This window comes from Passer montanus, unplaced genomic scaffold (genome assembly GCF_014805655.1).
Source record: "Passer montanus isolate IOZ18808 unplaced genomic scaffold, ASM1480565v1 scaffold29, whole genome shotgun sequence".
Taxonomy (NCBI): Eukaryota; Metazoa; Chordata; class Aves; order Passeriformes; family Passeridae; genus Passer; species Passer montanus.
Genome location: NW_024367596.1, coordinates 7,650,094 through 7,669,873, shown reverse-complemented (window position 1 = coordinate 7,669,873; position 19,780 = coordinate 7,650,094). Strand labels below are relative to the sequence as shown.

At 39.9% G+C, this 19,780-nt stretch overlaps 1 long non-coding RNA gene across 1 annotated transcript in view; it reads right to left on the bottom strand.

Annotated features, from left to right (window-relative positions):
* Positions 1 to 16,488: 16,488 nt before the first annotated feature.
* Positions 16,489 to 19,780, bottom strand: part of LOC120504319 — a 31,325-nt gene continuing 28,033 nt past the window's right edge. Inside the window, exon 3 of the long non-coding RNA XR_005627993.1 lies at positions 16,489 to 16,586. This is a non-coding gene — a long non-coding RNA (uncharacterized LOC120504319). The remainder of the gene's footprint in view (positions 16,587 to 19,780) is intronic.

Below are 19,780 nucleotides of genomic sequence, written 5' to 3'. Positions count from 1 at the left end.
GGTGGAGCCGTGAGGGGGGAGCCGCCGTGACCTGCCCCGGGCCTGGGCTGCCGTGGTCCCTGAGGTGCGGCTTCTCGGGCACAACAGCCGTGCGTGCGCCCGAGCGATCCTCGGGCAAAATTCCAGCTCCCCACACGGGCCCCGTCAGGGCTCAGAGCCCTCAGCCCTGTGATGGCCCCCTGTTCTACCCAAGGGAAGCTGCTTCGCAACTTGACTGTTTTATCTTTCTTTTCTTTACAAAAAGTGCAAAGCGTACAAATGTTGGAATAAAGAGTTTGAAAAGAGAGCAGATAATCACTGATTTAAAGTTGAAGCCCAAGTGCAGGGTGGTCTCCCAAAGCCGGGAACAGGTGCTGGAGGCTCTGGCGCCCTGCTGCTGCCAGCACTGTCTTGAACCGCTGTTTGTTAAAATCTCGTGTACAAACGCGCTGATGCCAGGCAGAGATCTCTGAAATCTTCCCCTTCTTCCCTGTGTCACCTGCTCTGGGTGGCCCTGCCTTGGCAGGGAGGTTGGGCTGGGTGATCTCCAGACATCCCTCCCAGCCTCGGCAAAGCTGTGATTTTGCTCTGAGAACAGCTGTTGCTTATCGAAACAAACAATGTTCAGCGCCAAACACTGGACACACCTATGCAAGTCTGCAGCTTCTGTGCCTCTGTGACTAAGAACTAAAGGAGATTATTTTAAGCAGTAAATACCTGGGCATTTGTGACCAAATACAGTTGTCCCTGAAGTCAGTGACAATTTTGACACTGAATTAAAGAGAAGTGTTTCTGTGAGTGAAGAGCACTGTTCCTGCTGCTCCCATTTGTTCCCAGGGAATTAGGACTTTTAGCAACAAATCATAATCGTATCTGCTATAGTATTATAGTGTTCATATAGAAATTTAGAACATAGTTCAGGATTTAAGACGGATGATCTAATGTCTGAGCAATGGAATCTTGTGGTGGTTTAAACATCTGCATTTAATTAGAAAAATAACGTTTAAACAGCAGGGAATAAAACTATTTTTATCAGGCACTTAGAAAAGCTCATGTTAGCAAAACTTGGTATTAAATGCTAGGCATTATTTCAAAACATTTAAATACATCAAAGCAGAGTTGCAAACAGCTTGCACTACCCTATTCATCTAATGAGAAGTCGAAAATAACAGAGTGATTTCATAGCTGTGGCACATTGCCTGGAGAGTGGCCTTAAAGCCAGAAGCTGAACTGATACACTCAATATTCATGCTCCTCTTTTATCATCAGATGTAGAACAGGGTCCTGACCACTACACACTAAAATTCATATGCCATTACTCTGAAGTGCAAGAATATTTGTCACTCTCTCCCTGCCAAATTCCAGTATGAGTTGCACTTTCTGCAAGCCTCTGTTTCCATGGCTTGCAGTTGTTACATAAAGCTGCTTGGCGCTGTCTGTTCCACATTTGCTGTAATGATACTGTTTCACCAGACAAAACTTGGAAGCAATTTGCAAGTGTTTTGAACCCTGCAGTTTGTATTTTTCACTCTAAAATGTTAGTATTTTAGTGGATGAAAGTATATTGATAGGATGGAAGTATTTTGCTCTGTGCAGCAAAGGCACCTTTTCAAATATACAGGAAAATTTCACTAAAAAAAATCCTTTCCTAGCATCCTGCCTAGTAAAACTTTGCACCTTTTAAATTGCTCAAAAGCCCACACTAGACATTTATGAAGTTTCATCTCACCCTTGAGAGACAAATAGTTTTCAGAAGAGAAAATTGAAGCAGAGCAGCCAAGCCAGATATTGATTAGCCAGTAACACTCCAGCACTTCTCAAATCAGAGGTCAACTGTATTAAGAATTAAAATTCCCACATCAGAGACCCCACTTTAAAATAGTGCCCTGGAGTCACCTGAATTCACACAGCAGGCTTATACAGAAAAAAAATAGCAGCTGCTGAAGAAAAAAGTCACCTTCCAAAGATTAGGTTTAACCCATTGCCCAGGGTGTCTTGATTAGACTCCAAGCTTTCCATTTAAGTTTCTATGGGAGTAATGATTTCAGATGTTTGTTTAGCAAGATCAGGATACAAATGCTGTCTGATAAAGAAATATTTACATAAACATAAAAACACACACTTAAATGTTAGGTCCAGCAAGCTTTTATTTATGTGTGCATGAGTAATTCTTATATAATCAATGGTGCTACTTTTAGGTTTATAAAATTAAACATTGGTAACCTCAGAATCACTGCCTGAACATGCAATCATCAAATTGTCACTGGGGCTGCTGATGCTGCTCCCTGAGCTTGTTCCTGTGGGAGACACTCGCGCCTTTCCATCAGTTTTGAATGGTGTTTTGGGGCCAGCAAATGGTGTTTTTTCCAGCAGGAACTGGTGAGATGCTGTCAGGCTGTACAGCCACATCCAATGCATGATGAGAGGAGATGGAAGTGCAGCACTGATGCCAGAGGGTGAGCTGCCTGCAGCATTCCTGCCTTGGAAAACTGAAGTGCCTGGCAGCTGAGCCCTGTCACCTGCCTCATCCCTGGATGCACCAGCCCCATTCCAGGCTCCCAGGGTGCTGCAAAGGTGGTGGTCTCATCTGATGCACTGATTTTGGGGCAGCCCAGCTCTTATGTTGCATTCTAGAAAACATCTCTGTCCTTTGGGACAGAAAAACAGAAAAGCCAAAGAGGTGCAGAGTAGAGATGGAGGTTCAGAGTAGGGAGTGTAGGTTTCTGTAGCAAAAACCAGTAATACCCTTACAGTAGCATTTTCCTGGTAGAAAATTCCTCTCAGCCATTGCTTTGGTTTTAATGAAATATTTCGTAGTTTCTCTAAATGAGTATTTTAATCTATGCATTATTTATTTGCTAATTATGGTACTAATTAAAAATGCACACTATAAAAATACCTGTTTTGTTTCTAATCCATCGAGGTTAAGGACTGCCTGAGAGACACAGGGTTTCTTCAGGCATTCACTTACTGGCTGAAGCATCAATTATATAGAGATAATCAGTGGCTGATTTTCAGTCACAAGGCTTTTCATCTAAAGACGTGTATTCTTACCTAGAGCAACCAGTCTTCAGGGAAAAAGTAAAAGAGTTAAAAAATGAACTGAACTTTTTAAAGGGAAATCCTGCGTGCAGTTTGTCACTCCGTTTTTGTGCCCTGAAATAAATAAGATCAGATTAAATGACAGGATGCACAAGGTGACATTTCCAAGACACTTACTGGATCTCCACAATAATGCAGTATTTTATTATTTCTTCTTACCCTTTCAGTTGTTAAAACCTGGATCTTGACATCACACCTCACCTTTCCATTGCTTTTTATTTTTTTTTCCTTTTCACTTGAGAGCTTTGTTGAAAGTGTGGAACTTCAACTTCTACCCAACACATGATGCTCAAGAGAGCTGGATCCCAAATGCCAGGTGAGGGGCTCCATGTGACAGGCAGAAGGTCAAACCTGTCAGTGCCCTGCAGGCACAGAGAACTTTGCACTGCATCACACTTCACCAAAAAATGCTCTGCACTTACCTCATCCCTGGCTGTGTGGAATGGCCTGGCCTGCTAAATGCACGTCAAGAGTTTACAATCAGTGCTGCTCAGTTTGCAAGGCCTCAGGATAACAGGAAGCTGTGGAAAGCATTAAAATTCATCTTCCCTTTCAGCTTCACTGTTAACTTTTTAATTGCGTGTTGCCTGTAGGCCCCAATGTTCAGCTTGTGGCTTTCTCTAAAGCTGTTTTATTTTCTTTTTCCTCAGGGAAGCAGTCCAAGATGAGAAGAAAGAGGAAATCCTGAAAAGCCATCCCTTATCTTCATGAAGCTGAGTATGACCAGGATGAAGTATAAAATGCTAATTGTTCATGGTATTTTTTTTTTTTTAAGTTTGGAACATCTCCAATGGCCCTGTCTTGATAAAAGTGCAGGACTCATAATCTTGCAAAACAATGGTTTTGTTAGAAAATTTGTTCAGGTAAGTCAGTTAATTTCTAGTATATCCTTGACGGTGACATAATTTTGCTATCCTGTGTTATAAATAAGGATAACCTTACAAAATGTGAATTTTTCTCCAGACTCTTTATTTAATGGTTTATAAAAATACACTTTTCAAAGTAATTCATTCTTGTCCTTGTATTTTTATAACAATTTCCTTTTCTAATTTATAAGCCCTAGTGATTATTTGCATTCATATGTCACCTCATGGTTAACCTTTGTAAAAAATTGCCAGGCAGAAAACAATGCATCTCAATAAAAAACTCATATATTCTACGGGGATTTTTTTTTTTTGTCTTCTACTTTGTAGCACTTCAGTTAAGACCACTGAGTGGATAAAGAAAGATTGAACTCTGATGAATAAACACAGGGCCTGGTATGCAGGTCTCTTGACACCGGTCACCTGGGACATTGCCCTGACAACTGTAATACAAACAGTTACACACCTAGGGATGTTACCTTGGAAAGGAGTTTGAGATCTTTGTGGGAAAGGAACGTGGGGATTCTGGTCATGGTTGTACACTCTCTCTTGGTTTAATAGCTTGCTTCAAAATAGTGTAACATCTAATATATGGAATGTTCTCCAGGTAGTGGGAAGTAGAATTTCAAGCACCCTCATGCAGAACTTCAGTTTCCCATGCCTTGGACACAAAAAAAAAAATCAGTTTTTTAGTATTTGAGTTAGTTCATATAATGCCAGCTAACATGTTCCTATACTGCACTGAAATTATGAAGTAGATATTTCTGAAGGTGTTCCTTGCTGTGCTGTTGGCTGGATTGTAGCCAGCTTGAATGCTGAAAACCCAGCTTGGATACCTGTGGATCTTACCTGTTCCAGCAGCAAGAAGCTGTGATTATACAGATTCCTTTTCAAGGGTCTTCCTTTCTCTCAACTCCTCTAAGGGAAAAGGGAAAACAATTTAACAGAGCCTTGTAATTCAGTACTTTCCATCAATTCCCCATTATTTAAGCCTGTGTCTCGATGGTAAGTGGCAGGATGTTAGCCAGTTCCTCCCTTTCTCAAGGGTGAGAGATTAAATTCCTGCCCATTGACTTTACCCCATCCCTGCATTGTCCAGGTGTCTTAGGGAGCAGTGGTCACTCCCTTGCACAGGCGTGTCCATGACAAAGGCCAGGGCTCCAGCCTGGCTGGGTTACACCAATGCCTCGGGGAACAAGGCAAGGAGGCTTGGAGAGGCAAGACAGACACCTTGGGGAGGTGACGAAAATTTCAGTGCCTCATCTAAAACTGATACAGCCACCTTGGGTGACAAAGGACAAAATAGAAGAGTTGGCCATGAACACAGTTTTCAGATATGTCAGTGAGTAGGAGAGGGTCTCACAGATGGAGACAAAATCTTGCACTTGCTCAGCACTGGAGAGGCTGTTCATTAGTGCAACTGTAAAAGCAATTTTTGCTAACAGAGATGCATTTTATACAGCAAAAGAGTTTTACAAATGCATCTACCAAACAGAATAAGCTGGCAAAAACACTTCATCGTTCCAACACAGTGTTTACAATAAAGTTTTTGGCTCTTTAATCACATCTCCAGCTGGTATTTATGACAGGACCTGCTTTCCACCAGATTTCCTTTTCACCACCATCCTTCCCACCCAAACCAAGAGTGTTCACATTGTGCTAATAACACCCTGCATGCCTCTGGGCAGATCTGCCCTGTAGGTGTGTCCACCAGGAATGCCAGGCTGGCTCCCAGCTGTTGCTGACCTCCCTTCCCACCAGAGCCCTGTCCCGGGCCAGGCTTCCCTCGCACAGACCCAGCACATTGTTGTTTGGTTCACAACAATCACAAAAAAGGCTTTTGGTTGGGTTTTGTCCCTCCCCTCTTTATTTTGGTATAAATATAGTAAAATGGGTTGATTGACACTGCTCTTGGGGAATTAGACTTTCCTGGCCTTTAGGTTGGAGATCACTTTCAAGACAAGTTATGTATCATATAGGAAAAGTGTAGGTAAAGACTGAGGAGAGGTCATAGTACCACTGATTCCACAACACCTTCTCATCTCATTTCCAGCTGAGCTTTAAGAAAAATCACACAGGCTCAGAGTTTCAAAAATTTGTCTACCATTTCAATCAAGTTTCTGAAGTAGCTGCAGAATAAATAAACATATAGGAAGTGTTTAGCACTTAAGCTTTATAAATCTGAAGCTGGATACTCAAAATTGGAGAGGTTGTGTGGATATATTTATTATTTGTTTAAAATCCCCTCATGGCCTATTATTCTAGAAGTAGGGTGCAATAATCTACCACGCAGGGATAACTGGGGACTCTGAAAAAAAAAAAAAAAAAGCTATGAACATGACAGATGATGTTCCTACAGCCATATGAGGCAAACAAACATATGGTTGCTCTGTCTGAAGTTCCTACAATCCTTTATGTCTTCAAAGTGTAGGAAAACATTGGCTGATTAACATAATTAAAGCATTTTACAAATGATTCCTAATTATTTTTGCAAATGTAAATGAAGATGCTGACATGAAATTTTTTTGCTGTGCATGATGAATACTGGGTTCTCATTTTACTGAGTACTGTAATCAAATTTAGAACAAATGTTATATAAGTGCATAAGTAATCCTAATCCTAATCCCTTTTCTGCTGTCTCACTTTCTCCATCTAGGTCTGCTGCAGCTGTAAATCTATAAATCTCCCATATTTTGTCATTTCCTCACATATTTTTATTTTTGTTTCCCAATCTCCTGCCTTTCTGAAAGGAGACATTTTTAGTTGTGAATGGTTCTGATGGAATGAAAAGTTTGGTTTTTAGCCTTCTGCCAGTTTTCTTACAGTACTGTATGTTTGATCACAGCAAATGTACAGTACCAATGCTGTTGCTATAAGATGTTAAGCCTCACCCTGTTGAAACAAATCTAGAGGTCTTCAAACATTTTTTACTCTGTCCTTAGTTGAATATCTGTTGTTTTCAATGTTTTATTAATATTAGTAGAGGTTGGCTGAGGGTATGTCAACAATGCATAATTCAAAGTAGCTAGAAGATATCAAAGATATCTATAAACAAACTAGTTGGTAATAAATCAGTTCCAGCACTGGAACATTGAATTCCCTGTGAGCAACCTGACCCTGTTTCTGATTTTACCCTACTATTTGTGCCACTGCTGTAATCTGAAATTATTTTACTGGCTCAATGAAAAACAGCCAGGAGGGACAGGATCCAGTGCAGATTTAAATGCTGGACTGAGAAAAACAAGAGAGACTGGGCTAGTGATTGTGTTTTGTGATCTATTTCCACATGATGTTTTGGAATTTATTTAATAATTTAACAAAAAATTATTAAATAATCCAGATATCAATTAAACAATTTTGTAACAATTATATTCTTTAAATCACTTTTATGACACTGTATTTCTTATTTGGAATATTTCTAAGGGCACACAATAGCAAAAGATAAGTATTACAGATGAATGGTTTACAGCATATAATTTATCCAGTTAATTTAATTTCTTTGTATTTGTCTACAAAATGCTTATAATTTTATGTAATTAATTATAAGCAATTATGTGAACCTAATTGCTAAAATAACTCTGAGGATCGTCCAGCTGAAAAAAATAGCAGGCTTTTCATTGCCTTGAGTGGGAACAATGCTGGGCCCAGGAGGTTTATTCCTACCCTGTAGACCTTACTGACATTTTTCTTTGGAAGTACACATCTGACATACTATTCCTTCTCTTTCTTGCTTTCTAAAACAAAAATTATTCTTAAGCAGAGAAAATTCACATTTATAAATTGGCGAACGAGACCCAAATATTCTTGGATTTTATGTTTTTTAATATCATACTGCCCATGAATCTATTTGTTAAAATATATCTGTAAGAAACATTAGATGATGAGCCATAGCAAGCAAAATAGTCGTCCATTTTTTTTAAGTTACTGTATTTTCTTCTCTTCTGCTTATCCTCAGTTTTGCTTGTTCCACAAAAATATATTCAAAAATTTCAGTATCACTGACATCATTTGGGACTTAAGCAATTGTCTTCTAGAAAATAAAATGGGCAGCAGTTTTCCAGTCCCACACTCCTGCCCAAGGCCTGCTGCACCAGCCAATTCTGGTCACCCAGCTCCTTCTAAAACTCAATCATAAAAGCTCAATATTCCCCCAAAACATTAAATTTTTCTGAACCTCTAACCTAGATCTTCTTCACCAATAGGTAAAATTTTTTGCTTCTTATCCTGGCCCAAATATGAAGTCTAGTATTGAGAAATACCTGTATACTATATGAAAATAATCCTACTTCTTTAACCTGAAGATCACCCAGTTTCCTTAAGTTTTCTGGTAAAATCTGTTGTTGTTTTTGTTGCTGTCATCTGGACATTATCCTGGACACTTCTTTTCCAAATCTACAAGTACCAAATGGAGCTAGTACTTTAACTGAGGGCTTATCTGTGCTGCACGCAATGGAAAAATAATTTCACTTATCTCACATGTATTTGTATAACCCATAACAAGATATGCTTGTTTTTTCCTTTATAGCTATTATGCGTTGACTACTGGCAAATGTGTGCTCTGTAATATTTGAAACTTTTTTCCTGGCATGCCAAATTGGTCAGTTTATATCTAATGTTGATGCAATTCATTATTCTTAAATAATTCCTATTTTTTTTAATGACCATTTTTATTTTAGCACCACACAGACTATTTATCTACTTCACCAAGATTTTTTTGAATTTACCTTTTCTTCTGCAAAGTGCCTCCCATCTTGGTATCATCTGCAAATATAATAACACAGTATGTCCTAATCCCAGTGCTTAATGAAAATACTGATTAGTATTGGACCAAGAACAGACTCTTATAAGGACCACTCTTTGATTTACACAATGAGAATGGATTTGGCCAGCACTAGCTCTTATTATTAACATGGAATTGAGTTATCCTTAGACAACAGATAGACTCCAGTGCACCCGACTTGCCTGGCTGCTATGGAGACTTTCTTGAGCCAAACAGGATTCTGGGTTAGTCAAAGAATTCATTACAGAGCCCACAGATGGCTAAAACCACTGTTATTGAACGGCATCAGCCCTTTGGAGGAATGCCACCCTAAAGTACCTGAAAGTGATATGGACAAAGTGCATTGTCCAACTTGTACATTTTTAATGATACTCTGCAAGGTAAATGTGTGTGGTGCCAACTGAGCTTGCCCTTCTGCATTTTGCCAAAAAGATACTGCAGGTGACCCAGAAAGTACCGCAGCGAAGAGCTGAGGTTGGATCATCTACACCACTGCTACACATCCTTATGCTCCTTTCTCACTTCTCATTTTCTGCAACTCCAGCTCTGGTGCTGGGCTGATGGCACCCTCAGGAGTGCAGATCTTGGCTGTGAGAACACCATGAAAGCCACCCCAAGGAGATGAGTTCCTGTCTATCTGTCATGCATGGCCAGAACAGAGAGTATTTCTCATTGTGTTTTAGGAGAAAGAACAGAGAAATTGAGAGACTCATGGATATATTCAAAATTTAGCAATGCCAATTCAGATGGGGTTTGCTTATTTTTAATATATTTCTCTTTTGTGAACATACCCATCTTCTTATTTGAATGTGTGTGACTTTGAGCTGAATAAGGAACTGGGGATTTGCCTGTGTAAGGGCACACATAAATTCAAGAAACAAGCAACTTCTTTTGATAGAAAAGGCTCAAAGAACTATCTGTAAGGGAAGATTATTAACTTTTTTATTTCAGATTTGAGGGATCTGATTTCCATTCTGAGATTGAAGCACACTAGTAACAGTATAATTTAGATATCAGATTTACCTGTTCCTTACTGCTGCCAGCCTGTATTTGGTTTCCGGGTTCTGATGTTGACTATTAACCTATTTAAATATTCATCAACAGCCTTCTGCCAAGGTGGATTAATTCACCATCTCGGGTCGCTGTCAAGTTGTCAATTTGTCAGATATTTTTCATTTGCCAGTGCCCTTTAGAGTGACAATGATGGCACACTTACAGCTGAGCAACAATTTTATTGTTGGTATCTCCTATAGAAAAGCTCTCCAATACTTGAGTGGGTAAAGCTTTCTTTTGTGGCATGTCTGAAAAATAGTCATTTAACCAAAAAGAGAATTGTATAAGGAAAGGAGCTGATGAACTGTCTTGTTTGATTTATGACAGTGAGGGCCTGTAACACCAATAAGAAAGTTAACTCTGAAGCTAAAGAAACACTGTCGGTTTTTATACCCACTTAATTTTTTATCCAGAACCATGAATAAAATACATTAATATTAATCATGGAAGGATTCTGGCTCTCCTCTCCAGTGATGACCAGAATTAACCCCATAACTTTAATAGAATATGGAATAATTAACTTATTTACTGAACTAATAATTAAACATTAACTAATTATCATTAATGTAATATTTAATATTCACATTACAATTAATACAAATGTCTTTAAAAACCCACATACAAACTAACTGGATTTCTTTTGTTTGCCTCAACTTTTAGACCATCTTTCTGGGGCACACTTTCAGAAACATTCAAGACATACTCCTGCAGCTGATGATTCATGTATTTTTCATGATGGAAATCAAGTCAGCTACATCCAGTGCACAAAGCTCCTTTTATAGCTCAAGTACTTCCAGCTTCCAAGTGAGTATGAAAAACACAAATTAAATAAAACCATTTTCCAAAGCAATGAAACTCTGTTGAAATGTAAAGAGACAATTTTTTTTTTGTATTTTGGGGGCATTTAGGAGTGCTAGTCCTCCAGGAAGGAGTCTAGGTAAGTCAGTGGAATTACAATGGGGATGTAAATGGCATGGGAATGAGACCCTTGGGCTCCCAGACATTCTTCCCTCCCCAGGGGCTGTTTTAGGTGAACATACCAGAGTAGAAAGGGATTTTCCCTCTCTCAGGCATATCTGATGTGGAGGGTGAGCAGAATATGACCTAGTGTGACAGCAGGTCAGAGCCCAAGAGGACTTCACCGCAGCCACAAGCATCCCAGAAAAGCATCTCCAAAAAGTGGTAACCCAGATATGGCATTTCAGGCTCAAACATCTCGCTAACTGCATCTCCCAGGATATGCACACCAAAAAAAAACAAACAAAAAACCAAAAACCAAACAAAAAAAACCCCGAAAAACAAAAACCAAAAACAACAAACTCAAGCTTTAGAGAGGGTCCTGGGCTGGAAACTGAATTTTCTCTGTAATTACGCAGAGGCCCTGATTCCTGACACCCCCTGACTTCCAGGAGTTTGGTTCCAAGTCTAAAGAGGGCACCAATTTTCATTTAGTTAAACACAATAGAAACAGAAAACCATCTAATATGTATCTGAAAAATGTGACAGTCCAGATTAATAGCTGTGTTTAAAAAGATGACCAAACACACAGAGATCTGCACAGTTCAGTTCTAGCCCCATTTGCTAGAAGCAGTTTGCATATGGTAATTGATTTCAATGTAGTCTGCAATTCTGTTGAGCAGGTGCTGTATTAGCAAATCTATCATTAAATAAATATGACACATGTAATTCTACACATGGGGATGCTTTCACAAGGCTTTGGACGTGTTACAAATTGGTACACGGGTAGACTGTGCTATATAAGATCAGATAGCTGAGGCTGCAGCCTGTGCTGTATACATTTCCACTCTGATAGCAATGCAGTGATGCTGCTAGGTTAGGAGTTATATGAAAAAGAAAAAAACTCCCTCAGGAGATCCCTATTTCCTGCAGAAAATTTTGTCTTTTTGTCTTTTTTTTCTCTTTTTTTTCTTTTCCAGTTTTGGCAAAAGCTGAACAACGGTGAATTGGAGCAAAGAAAGAAAGGAAATGGTGTGTAGATAGACAGAGTCAACCATCTGGGAGATCAGTTCCAACAAATCCATGGGAATGAACCTCTTTCATCATCATCAGGTTCCAGTAATGCTTCTGCAGGCACTCAGCTACACAAATAAGGTCTGGGCAAACCAGGAGCATTCACGACTGAAGTTAATGGGGTGCACATTATTTTAGCACCCAAACTGAGTTCCAGAAGAAAGCTAGTATGGTCAAATAATGATTTGTGTTTGTTTGCAGTTTCTGTTCCTAATTAGTCCATAGGGCTGTGTGCTGGCTGTGCCAACAGTGCATTTCCTGAGGGACAATTAATCCCCATGCCTTATGGGAAAGGTGGGTCTGAAAAATGTTAACAACACTTGATGTAGACAATGCAGAGTGCATTTTTAAGTCACTGGTGTTTTATTTGCTCCAAGCAAGCACATCTGCTACACAGAAGTGCCCTTCTGAGGTACTTCTCACACACCAAGAGGTGATTCTGGTTTTTCTCCAGGGTCTGCAATGGCCTGGTGAGTTGGGAGATTAAGACTCTGAGTCCTGTCATGGGGTTGCTTTCATTACATTTCCACAATTCACATTTTAGTGCTCTCTTCAAAAGCTGCTGGTGAACTGCCAAGTTAATTTTAAAACATTTATTCTAGTGGTTAATGGTAGTGTAGTTTCACAGGCTATTAGTCTAAACTTTCTCCTCCTGCAGGCCAGGGAGGTATGTCCCATATGCAGACTTTACTTTTTAGTGAAACTAGGTATTTTTAGTACTTAATTTAGAAAACCCAAACTAACGATTATTTACATAATGATTTCAAATGAGAAGCAGCCTAGCCCTCCCTTATGAAGCTGCTACAGTGTTCAATCCCAAATGGAGGCAAGCCTTGATCCCTAATCTAAGGCATCCACTGAATTTCAGAGTCCAATACCATCAGATATCTTAGTTATGTAAATATTTAAAAACCACTGTCTAGTCACCACTTGACTTCTGTGTTAATCCACTAAATGGATTAAGCTTTGTACAATTTTCACTGGGATCTTGTTTGTTTTCAAGTTTGCTCCTCCAGCTGGTTTGCAGACAAGCAGTGCTTTGTGGGGAATCAGATGGCCAAAAGTGGAATGAATGAAGTATTACAGATCAAAACCAGAAAGAAAGAAGCACCAGTGAAGGCCAAACCCTCAAATGCTTGGTGTGGGAAAACAGTGTTACGTGTCCTGGCTAGACTGGGGTTGGAAAAGGACTCAGTCATCAGGCTCACACCTAACTAATTAACCTGGTTTTTACTGCCCAGGCCAGCTTGCCCATTTGAGTTTGCTGTTAGCTGGGCCATGGAGAGCACAGAGCAGGCCCAGGACTCCACCTATTTCACATCCTGCTGTCAGCCAGCTGGGGAACCCTCCCCCTGCAGCTTCCTCACACCTCTGCACAGGAACCACAAAAAGGATGCCACACCCTAAAACCAGCCCTGGCCTGCAGCCTCCTGACACTGACAGAGGTGCAGCCTGCTCCAGGGAGGGGCAAGAGATTGCTCCCATATCTCAGCAGTCCTGGATGCACCTGGGTGAATCCAGCTCCTCCTCCCACTCCCTGTGAGTTCATTAGAAACATCTTGCTGCTGGGCAGGAGCACTTCCCAGTGAGGAGATTTGCAGGCAGGACTGTGAGTCTGGACCTGCCTTGTCATGTCCAGGAGCAGGCTCACCATCCCAGTCTTGCTCCAGTGCAATCCTGAGTTTCAAAAGGGAGTAGAGAAACAATGTTATTTTCAAGGGGAAGAGAAGTAATTGGGTAATCGCTTGAGTTACATGCTCAGCTTTCTAGTGTTTGCACAAATGAATCACAAACAGGAAGATTGATGCCACTGGAAACCTTGGGCTGCCTCTCGAGGCAGAGATAATCGTTCATCTCATGCTTAGGCAGTCAGTAAACAAACAATAGCACCTTATACTTCATTTGTCAGCCTACAAGGCACAGGTTGTATTCATGTTTTATCTCTACACACATTTTACACAATGCTGCCATGCAATTCACAGTGATTTTTTTTGAATTAGCAATAATTATAAGGAGAAACACACCACTGAGTAAATTATAGAGTCACTTGCCATTTCCCCAAGCAGCACACTGCTACTTTCTGCTTCAGTTTTCATGCTCATCTGCACCTGCTATAGGGAAAATCTCGACATGACACAAATTCAAAATATAATAAAAAGCAAGCTGAACCAGTCCAGAGAAGAGTGGTCAGTATTTGTAAAGCACAAATATTTCTGTATTATAAACTGGACTAATAAGCTTTATCAGCATTTCTCAAGCTACAGTTTCAGATCCTTACTACAAATATCTGAAGGATATTACAAGACCTTTTCTTCAGTTTAAAGCACAGTGCCTGTCATTTGTATTTTTGTAAAAGCACTGATGAGTGTCTGCTTGGCCCAACAAGGTCCCCAGAGATCTCTGGAAATTTCTGAGAACTCAGAAATGCTGTGCAAGGACAAACCACTCCCTGCACACTGCAGAGACCATTGCTTAGTGCCATTCGGCATCTAAATAGAAGAGGATGACACAACATTCAGGTTTGGGGGAATGCAAAACCCAGAGACACTGGCTGTAAGTTTGCCATTCAGTAGTCCTTCTCTGAGGACCATTCTCACTAGCACTCAATGATTCCTGGCAGCCTGAAAAACTAATTTAATCTTACTGGCATCAACCAATACCTTGGAACTGAGGTGATGAATCTCTGTTCTTATCACCATAGATTGTACAAATGGGGCTGAACATTTACTCTGCAGTGCCTGAAATAACTCAGGAGTCTCTTCCAGCCATTTTTGAATGGCTTTAAAATTCCACCCATTATACTCATAAGAAATTACATTTGCTCATCCTGTTCTTTTTCTCTGTTCCCTGAACACCATTTTCTCTCAAATATGGTCTCAGTTTCAAAGCCTAAGGAGAACACAGTTCCTCAAAAATCTCCACAGAGCATCTGTAAGCTGCACAATATCTATAAATTCCAGTATGTAGCCTGGTAGCCAAACACAGGTGATGGAAACAAGGACATTTTTATAGGCATGAGCTTATAGTAATTTTAAAACCTGAATACTGAACAGAAGGATGGAAGAGCTAAAACTCTCAGATTTACACCATCTTCTTTCGACACAGCCGTAAGTAAGCAGAGTCAAAAATTATAGGCAACTGAGACAGGAATGAAAAGTAGTTACAGTATCCTATGCCACTTGTTGGCAGCCAGTACACTGGGAAAATGTTTAATATTGGCTAAGGAAGAGCTCACGTGGGGATAGCAAGGATTTCTCTTTACCAATACATCTTCAGCTCACCTTATACAAATAGAAGACCTGGATATAACCAAACCTTGGCAGGATTTGTGCAAGAAAGAAGCTCTCTTAAAGATATCCATAAACCAGGTCTGAAAGCTGAGGTAATAGAAACACTTCTCTGTCCAGCAATATGTCTGTAAAGGACTTGGCACTGTGGAGAGAGATACACTCATTTTCTTGAAACAATTGATGATAATCACTAAAGTGTCCTGCTCATCTGTTATTGCACCTTAGTGTTATTTCCAGGGCCTATGCCTGGATATTTCCTATACTGTGATGCTTCAAAATCTGTTGTATGTACATATATCAAATGCATCATATTGGATCATCAATTCAGATTCCCCTCCAACTCCACTGGAACTCAAGAGAACCAGATCCTGCTAACACTGTTACCCTGTCATCAGCAATACAGAGCTACGAGCAGGCTCCAGCCCCAGACCCTTGCTTATAAGGCTCTTTATGAAATAATCACTCTACTGAAAGGCTTTAGTAAACCCAGTCTCCTCTTACAATGGACTCTCTTACAGCCTCCCTTGCTTCTGGCCATTCCTTATTTATACCACTCAAATTACTCGGCTCATTAGACTGCCATTATAATAGAAGTCCAGTTTTGTTTATTTGCTGTTTGTTAACAGGCTTTGCTTTTACAGAATGACATAAGTATTTCTGCATTTGCAGAAATCTGGAATGTAACACGACCAAGAGAGTAAAAAAATCAATCAGAGCTTTTAAAGACTTTAATCATTCACATAAACAGCCAGATGACTGCAGTCATTCAGAATAAAAATAAAATCAAAACATACAGACTTCCCTAAGCAAGTAGATAGCTCTTGAAATGACTAACCAGATAAAGGAAAAAGCTAGTTAAAACAGTATTGACTGAACCATACTGCTTTTGAAAACTCTGATAATGAGAGAGAGCACAGAATAAAATAAAAAGATCTTCCAAGTATTCTGGCTACACTGAAACACAGCAAAGCAGATTGCTTCCACTTAAGGAAGCTTCAGCTCTTACTGTTCTTCTTAAATGGGTTGTGTCACCAGGATTTATAATTAATGTGGACTTAAGCTTGCCAAGACACTCAGCTTTATGTTAAGAGGCCTGAGTGCAGATTTAAGGTGCCAGTTTGGCATTACACACGACTTCAAGTAGATGCTTAACTTCAAGCTCTGTTGTTCCCACTGCTGATCCTAAAGAAATCATCAATTTAGATTACATATGTAGGTATGACAGCAGGAACTGGAGCCTCTGAATTAGGGGCTCACACCCTCCTTGACGTGTGGTGAATGCTGTCAGAAAGGCCATGTCAACACGTAGGCAATTGCTTCTTAAATCCTTGCAGGTGGCTTCAAAGGACACATGTTAGAGAGCTGTGTCTAGGCAGTTGGATTGGAAAATTGTGGCTTAACAAATTGTCTGAAGAAGTGAGGCCAAATTTTCCCCTCTGAACTTTTTGCTGTGACTTTTATGGACTGGGATCAGCAACAGGCCAAGTTCTGTGGGGGGAAAAAAGAGCTATCTGTAAACAACTGCAGCCAATTACAAGAATGGAGCTGGGAAAAAGAGAAGGCTTTGCCTCATAGTAAGAAGTTTGGGCAGCCACTGCTTTGCAAATCTCCTGGTGCAGAGGCTTGGAAAATGGAACAGTGTTCACCTACACAGAGATGTACTCTTACACCAGAGACAGCTAAAAGCAAGAGTTAAGGTTTACCATCATTGGTGACTATTTAGTTTCACATTGATGGATTGTTTCAACTTGTAAACCATGATTGTTTAATGTTGCACAGAATCTCCACCATGAGCTGATGGAAATGTTAACTCCTACCTGATAACTCCTGTTACATCTGTCTTGTTACACAAGATGTTGCTTTATGGATTCTTGTGTGTAGTAGTACATCCGATTGAATTACATTACCAATGTGCTCTTAACAAAATGACAATGCAGCTAGGTCAGGATAAACTAAAAATAACTTCTAGAAAAAGCTATTGGAAAATTAATTAGTTTTGGGTCTAACCCAGTATTCACTGCACTCCATCGAAAATCATCTACTAGTAAGCACAAGGAATGGCAAACCAAGCCTTCACAAGTTTCTTTATCCCTGGGCAAGTTATTTCATAAATGCAAGTCCAGAATAAGCAAAGAATAAAAGCTGGCTGTATGCCTAGCAGCCATTTCAGGCATTTGTTCACCCATACTGTTTGTCAACTGAAACCAAGTTAGTTAAGTTGTTTTACACTTGTACTGTATGCTGCCAGAGGCGAAACATGAGTTCAGTTTGCTGCTGTGCCCTTAGAGTCCTCTGCTGTATCACGAAGGCTCCTTTCCTGTTCTGACTGAGTTAAGGACAATTGTCACCATGAACTGTGAACTATCTTGGTTTTACTGCTTTGGTTTTTGACCTCAATGTTACTTAAACTTGAAAGGAGACAATATTAAAATACATATCCAAGTAAGCTAAGGAAAGAGTGTGAATGACTTCCTAAGCTTTAATAAACGCTCAATCTTTTTAATTCTTCCTGAATATTCTCCTTCAATACTTCTGCTAATCAGCCCTAGACGTCACAGCCACGGGCAACTTGCCTCCAGCTGTAAGCATTTTGATGTCAGTTATGGCATTGAATTCAAGGACTGAGTTGTAGTGCCTTACCTTGGTGTAACTCTACTGGCCAAGAGCTGCAGTCACTATGAACTATGAACCATGGCTATGAATCAGCAGTGCTGTGCTGATCTCCATCCCCTCTCACCAAACCACTCCTCAGTTACACCAGCATGAATGAAAGGAGAACCAAGCCATAAGTACCAGCAAGACAGTTTAACATGCACAAAGGTTTCTAAACTTCTAAGGCAAAAGTTCTTAAAATATGATGAATACGTAAAAATACTGAAGTTGCGTTCCCCAAACATCAGTGCAAGAAGGAATTAGTAGCTCAGTAGCTGACAGGATGCAGAGTTATTCTAGAATTGCTGACATACTCTGATTTCTTTCTTAGTCATTTCCAAACATCAATACAAGGTGTTTCTTCTAAGCATGTTAAGGCACTTTGCAGGAAATATCCTTAGAAACCAAGTGAAGAGAGCAACCCAAGCCAGGAGTGAAATGCAGATGCTAATCTGCATCACTTCTCTTCTAGGAGAAAGCTCTGACTATCAACAGTGTCCTGTGGGATGCAGCCTGCCAACTGAAACAGTTTTGCAGGGAATGAAGAAAGTAATTACTGGTTTACATCACATTGTGGTCAGGACATGCACTTGAGATGTGCGTTCAGGTCTGTTTTCAAAAAACCTGTTGGACCATCTCTGCATTACATAAACAAAGGAGAGATTTAGACAAATTCCCTCTCAATAGCCCACAGCCCAATGACCACATGCCTCTAAGTACCTCTGCAATGTTTAACCATAATTGTGGTTAAAATAACAATATTACAGCAATGAAGACTTACATGGAAGCTCCAATGCTTTTTACAACTGATGCAATTCAGATGTTGTATTACTGAATCCATTTAGTTTTCTGTTCTTTTATCAGCTTGAGTGTTTGTGCAAATGGGACTGGCGACTGACTCCCTAATAATCAAAATGTAATTATTCCCTTACTTCATATCATGGAACTGTAACATTTTATTTCATCAATATGTTTAAGCAGTAACATCAGTGAGGAGCAGCTACGTATCAGCTGAGCTGTAAGTGACCTACATCACCAGTTGATCATGCTTCTTGATTAGTGTAAGCTTTAAAGCTCATAAGCTGTATTCTGCACTAAGATAGACATTTAATAACAGTGATAATTAGCTAGTAGCTTGCAGTTTTCTAGTACTAGTCTACCTATGAACATAAAAAATCCTGACATATCTCTATATATGGTATTAAGAACAAATATTGAGCTACTCTGAAATTACATGTCTTCATACATGACTCTTGGGTGCAATTCTCTCTTCATCAATATATGCTATTAATAAAGTTTATGCAATCTAAACCAAATTGCTAATTTAAAATCTTTAATAAATATTTTCTGAAGTTGATAGCTTTCTTGACTCTAACAGGCATAGCCATAAAACAATCACAGATGAAAATTTTTCTGTGTATAAATACATACATATAAACAGCTGGCCTGAATCAGTCTTCCAAAATAGTCAGTAGCAGATTAGGGAAAGAGACTAAGAATGAGGGACACATTCAGGGAGCCCTCCTTGTACTCTGGTGTTGGTTTCAGTATATTTGGACATTGTGGTTGTCAGTATTCTGTGGGTCTGTGATTTTGAAAATGATCTTGGCTATGTGGGAGTCAAAGCAACTTCAGGGCTTTCAATTTCCTGAATTTCTGCACCACCACTTCCAGGACAGCCAGCCTCCCTATTCCACTGCCAGGTAATTCCCGTGCTCATGGCTGGTGTCAATCTGTCTGCAAGGGGAGGAGTGAGAATGCAGATAAAATGGGAGGAGGAAGAAACCCCAAGACTGCTTTTCTTAAAGGCAGATTCCCCTCCACCGTGCCACTCACTTGTTTTTGCAACTGGCTGGGTGAACAAGTAGGAGAAGTTGCTCTATGAAACAGGGTCAAGTACTAAAGGGATAGATTTTTTAAAACTATTTAAATGGCTAATGGTGTAGACAGGCGATTAGTCTGACTTTCAAATTGCATTTCCTAATTGCATCATTAAATACTTGAACACACTTCAAAATAAAATTTAGTAT